The following is a 6,000-nucleotide window of genomic DNA, read 5'->3' on the forward strand; positions in this document are numbered from 1 at the left end:
CCTGAACACAGAGGACGTAGCACCTCCAAATGTTGGTGTCGGTGCTCAACTCTGAAAGGACGTTCATGATACGGCAACGCACACCCTAACAACAAAGCATGCGGCAGCGAGCGGAGGAGGACTCTGGGCACAGGACCAGGTGAAGCAAGGCAACATCAAGTTGCTTAAATTGCAGCTCTGCCACTCACTTTCTGCATGCCTCTGGGTAAGTCTCCCAACCCCTCTGGCTCCTTTTCTTCATCTGTCCAGTGAGGTGAGAGTTCAGACCTCACAGCACTTAGCACTAGTAACTGTTCGATGAAAAGCGGCCATTTTCCTTAGGTATTAATAGGGCCCGCATTCTTGGTGTCAATGGACCTGGCAGGGAGAGAGACTGAGCCTTTTGAAGGCAACACTTAGGGCAAGCAGCCGTCCTGGGATGGAGGCGGCGATTGGGCTGTGTGGGATCTCAGAGCCAGAAACATCTCAGGGCCAGTGGAAAGGGAAGACACGCTGCATCACGGCTGCAGGACAATGGCGAGGACCTTTGGAGCTGGGTCGTTTCATCCTCAGACAAACGGGTTCACGACTGGGAGGTTCACACGAGGGCTGAGGCCACCCAAGTGCTCCTGCGGGGGTTCCCACGTGCTGGGGTCCTTCTCACAGTTGGGTGTAAGAAAGGGTGCGAGTCCTTTACCGCTTGTTGTCTACATGTCGGGACCTTTGCTAAGCACTTTTCATTTTCATCCTCACACAAATTCCTCTCCCCAGTGAGAAGCAGAGTCTACTTCCCCATCTCTTGAATCTGGGCTCGGCCACATGACAGGCCTTGGCTAATGGACGTTAGTGAATGTGACGGAAGCAGAGGCTTGGGAAGCACGTGTACACTAGGGCTTGCCATTTCTTGCTGCTCCTGGAACTCGGAGCAGCTCAATGAGCCCAAGGTGCCCACTGGGGGATGAGAGAATGTGCGGGAGACCCGAGGTCCGCCAGCCAGCGGCCGACCGCAGGCACATCAGTGAGCCTCAGCTGAGATCAGCTGAGCCAGCCCCGGCAGGAGAACTTCCCAGCAGCATTCAGAACAAATCACTATCCAGCAGAATGTGGGCTAAATTGGTTCTGCAGAAAAGCAAACTGAGCCCTTCCGATTGACCGATGAGGTGGCCGAGGCACAGAGATGTTTAGCAACTGGTCAGGGACACACAGTCTTGAAGCAGGGAACTAGGATCGGAACACAGGCCTGTCAGACCCCCCAAAAACCATGTGACCACTGTGCTCTACTGCTCAGGAATCCTTCTGGGGGCGCGCAGACATAACTTGGTCTGTAGCACATGTCACATATTTAACATTCTGCTGGAACTAGGCATGTTACACAAATGGTTGAGCTGGTCAGGACGGAGCGGTGAGGAAGTGGAGAGTGTGCATCATGTCTACAGCATGTAGAAAATGTGCAGGGTCTTGACTCACGAAACAAAGAATTCCTGAAGGCGGAATTCAAATTTCAGGACTCCAGTTTATATCCCATGACTCCAGACTCACATGGCAGGATTAAGGGATGGGGAGGCCCAGCCTGGGTCAGGACACAAGCATGAAAAAGACTCATAGACTTGACTTTTTTCTTCTTTTTTTTGAGGAAGATTAACCCTGAGCTAACATGCACTGCCAATCCTCCTTGTGTGCTGAGGAAGATTTGCCCTGAGCTCACATCTGTGCTGATCTTCCTCTATTTTATACGTGGGATGCCTGCCAAAGCGTGGCTTGAGAAGTGGTACATAGGTCCACGCCTGGGAGCTGAGTGGGCCAGTTCACCGGAACCACAGACCGCTGAAGCAGAGTGTGCACACTTAACTGCTACGCCACCGGGCCAGCCCCCATGGACTCAATTTTAAAAATGAATCTTCAGAGCTGGGGTACGACAGGTTCCACGGCATCAATCAAGCCTCTATATCAGGTTCCTGGAAACTCAGGGGCTCTCAGATCCACATTGGGGCCAGATGAGGAGACAGGGCTAGAGTCAAAGTCATGACTAAGATCCAGAAAGATTTTCTGTCTGTTCAAATAGAACCCACAAATGTGGACACGTACAGACATTGCTACATTCATGCATTCATTCCAGCAAGCAGCATAAAGCGAGTGTCAACTAGGTACTCGGCGCCAAGGTGACAAATGCATAAAGACTGAATACAGCAAATGATAGTAAATTCCATGAAAGAAATACTCAGGGTGATATGGGAAGAGAAAACCTGAGGGCCAGGTGTGTATTCAGAAGTGCTACTTCATAGAAGGTGGTCTGGCAAGGTCTTTCAGAGCAGCTGATGGTTGAGCTGAGATTTGAACGGCAGTGAGGTGCCAGGCATAGCTGCTCTGCAGGAAGAGGCAGGATAAAGGCCTGATAGAGGTTAGGACATTAGTAGAACAGACAAGTGTCTGAAGTGGTTAACGACAGAAAGAAACCGAGAGAAAAGATGAAATGAGACAGCTATGAGGAACAAAGATTGGGAATGTGGAGGTCCTCACACACAGGAGAGACAAGACTGAAATTCTTTTGCTAAACGTTGTTTTCTTTCCTCCTCTTCTTCTTCTCCCCAGTGCCTCCCAGTACATAGCTGTCTATTCTAGTTGCAGATCCTTCTAGTTGCACTATGTGAGACACGGCCTCAGCGTGGCCTGATGAGTGGTGCCAGGTCCGCACCCAGGATCCAAACGGGTGAAACCCTGGGCCACTAAAGCAAACCACATAAACTCAGCCACTTGGCCACGGGGCCGGCCCCCTAGACTGAAACTCTAGCCCAACGCTCAGCAGCCCTGCTATCTCTTCCCTCCAGGGCAAGGGCACCTGCTGAAACGACAAGTGTTAAGCAACCCCAAAAGGACTACGAAGGACAGAGGCATCTCATGAGGAAACAGTGCACAGCTACTGAGCCTCTCCCGACTCTTCTCAGGACAAGAGCATGTTGATCAATCTTTTAGAAGCATTATCTATTGTTTCAACGTGGGAACCCCCGCAGGAGCACTTGGGTGGCCTCAGCCCTCGTGTGAACCTCCCAGTCGTGAACCCGTTTGTCTGAGGATGAAACGACCCAGCTCCAAAGGTCCTCGCCATTGTCCTGCAGCCGTGATGCAGCGTGTCTTCCCTTTCCACTGGCCCTGAGATGTTTCTGGCTCTGAGATCCCACACAGCCCAATCGCCGCCTCCATCCCAGGACGGCTGCTTGCCCTAAGTGTTGCCTTCAAAAGGCTCAGTCTCTCTCCCTGCCAGGTCCATTGACACCAAGAATGCGGGCCCTATTAATACCTAAGGAAAATGGCCGCTTTTCATCGAACAGTTACTAGTGCTAAGTGCTGTGAGGTCTGAACTCTCACCTCACTGGACAGATGAAGAAAAGGAGCCAGAGGGGTTGGGAGACTTACCCAGAGGCATGCAGAAAGTGAGTGGCAGAGCTGCAATTTAAGCAACTTGATGTTGCCTTGCTTCACCTGGTCCTGTGCCCAGAGTCCTCCTCCGCTCGCTGCCGCATGCTTTGTTGTTAGGGTGTGCGTTGCCGTATCATGAACGTCCTTTCAGAGTTGAGCACCGACACCAACATTTGGAGGTGCTACGTCCTCTGTGTTCAGGGACCTTGGCTGTCCTATTCACTTACAACCCTCCCCCAGCACCAAGGCTGTTCCAAGCTGCCCGTCAGTCTTCCTGCTGTCTCTGTCCCCTCCCTCAGGGAGGCGTTTCAGCGCCCCTGCCTGGAGTCCCCACCTCCCCATGCCTGTGTCCCTCCAGCTCCAGGCCTGAGAAAACTGCAACAGCCGGCGGAGATGATACTGTCCTCACTCACCATCCTGACACTGTGGGCCTTAAGCTGGAAAAAGAGGGGCTGTCACGGAAGCTGAGACATGAGACCTGTGGGGGCACTCAGCTGGGCTCCTTCATCCTGGACAGCGACAGCCTCTACGTCGTTGGGGAGCATCTATTTAGTAACCCCATACTGAAGCTAAGGATGGGCCCCAGGAGGATGTGCACTCTCCAGTGTTCCTCAGGAGCCATCCTGTGTGTCTAGTCTTCCAGCTGAGCAACCTCCCTCAAGGCTCAGGGACCCCAAGGCCCTGCACTTTGTGAATCCTTCTCTTCCCTTTGCAGCTCTGCACTCTGGGGCTGTGATTCGTCCCCTTGCCTGAGGCACAGAAGCCTTTCTCCAGTCAGATGAAAGAGAGTATCCCTCTGAAGCCAATGGGCATTCAAGAGTCTGGCTATTCCTCTCTCTCCCTGCCAGCACCTCTAAATACCTCTGGAACCTGAAGAGCACAATTTGCAAACCCATGTTCGAGCAAGGTTAGCGCATTGATCTCACACATAAATTGCAAACTCATGAAAACAGGGACTGGATCTTTGATTTGTCAGCCTTTTAGGAATAAGAGATAGTTGCTCCTAAATCCTAATGTGGAACCGTGTAGACTGGAAGTGTCAGTTGTGGGTGGGGCTGCTGGTCCTCGGGCTGTATTTTGGACATTCGTGCCCCTCTTGCATGCCAATTCTGTCTCCTTTTCTCACAGCAGGTTACACATCGGACCTCAGCCCTCACTCCCCGCGGTGAGTCCTCAGGGCTCTGATGACCGTGTGCTGCAGGCCCCTTAGGGAGAGCGACTGATCTCCTCATCCCAGGGCACCCACGGGAGAAGAAGCCAGAGGACCCGCAATCAGTGGCTCAGGCTGGATAGGAAAGATGCACGCGGTGGCCTCCATGCCCCCCCTCGGAGTCCCCGGTCTCACTCCAGACCATTTCTCCTCAGCTGCTGTGACCTCCATGCTCCTCCCACAGAACCCACTGGTGCCACCGACCCCCCCCCCCAGCGCCACAGGTAGGTGACTTCTCTCTCCAGCTCCCTCTAGGAAGTCAAGCTATTTGGCCTCAAAGTTAGGACCTGGCAGTCGCAGAGAGGAGCCGCCGTGAGGGACCCTGGAGCTGCCATGGACAGCCTCTGCTCTCCTCCAGAGCAGGGCATGGCACCTCCTCGTCGGTCCAGTGTGTTGACCTGGAACAATTTACTTTCCCTCTCTGTGCCTCAGTTTCCTCACCTGCCAAGCACGAAGAATAACACTGCCTAAGGTTGTCGTGGAGGGTCCGTGAACGTGGACGTAAGAACACCTGGCGCAGGGACCACGGGGGATTTAGTGGACAAATATTGAGTGGGCGCGTGCTCTGTGCTGGGCAGAGGGCAGACGACGTTAGTGAGGTGTGTCCGTCCCTCACCAAGGTCACTGTGTATGGAGAGAGACTGGAAATGAACGTGCAATTACAATCGCAAAGAATTGTCACCGAGAACCGTGTTGTTTGCCACTTACTACGTGCCAGGCTGTGTCCTGTTGTGTCTTTCACTGTTAACTTTTCCCTTTGAATAAATATGAAAGCACATGAAGTTGCAACAAAAATAGTACAGAGTGCCTTGGACCCTTCCACCAGCTTCTGCCGGGGGTTAACATCTTGCGGGACTCTAGTACAGTGTCACGACCAGGACATGAATTGACAGTGTTAAACCCACAGACCGCAGACTTCTGATGTCGCTAGTTTGACATGAGCTCACTGGGCGGTGTGTGTGTGTGTGCGCGTGTGCGTGTATGCGCGCGCGCGCGGTTCAATGCCATTTTATGACACATGCAGATTTGCGCCACCACCACTGCAATCCACACACAGAACTGTCCCATCCCCACAAGCCCTCCCTCGTGCTGCTCTTTCGTAGTCACATCTGCCCGGCCAGCCCCTGGCCTTCACTCATCTGTTCTCCATCTTTATAATGCTGTTGTTTTGAGAAGGTCGTATCAACAGAATCAGAAAACGTGTGACCTGTGGGGCGCGGCTCTCAGCATAATGCCTCTGCCATGTGCTACCTCCTCTGAGAAAGTCCTGTGACCTTCATAATTTCCCTACCAGGATGATTCTCCCCATTTTATGGTTGAAGAAATGGAGGTTCAGTCATGTTGAGTGACATGCCCAGGGTCACACGGCTGGGGAAGGAAAACAGGGGATCTGACCC

The sequence above is a fragment of the Equus caballus genome, unplaced genomic scaffold (genome assembly GCF_041296265.1).
Source record: "Equus caballus isolate H_3958 breed thoroughbred unplaced genomic scaffold, TB-T2T haplotype2-0000448, whole genome shotgun sequence".
Classification (NCBI taxonomy): domain Eukaryota; kingdom Metazoa; phylum Chordata; class Mammalia; order Perissodactyla; family Equidae; genus Equus; species Equus caballus.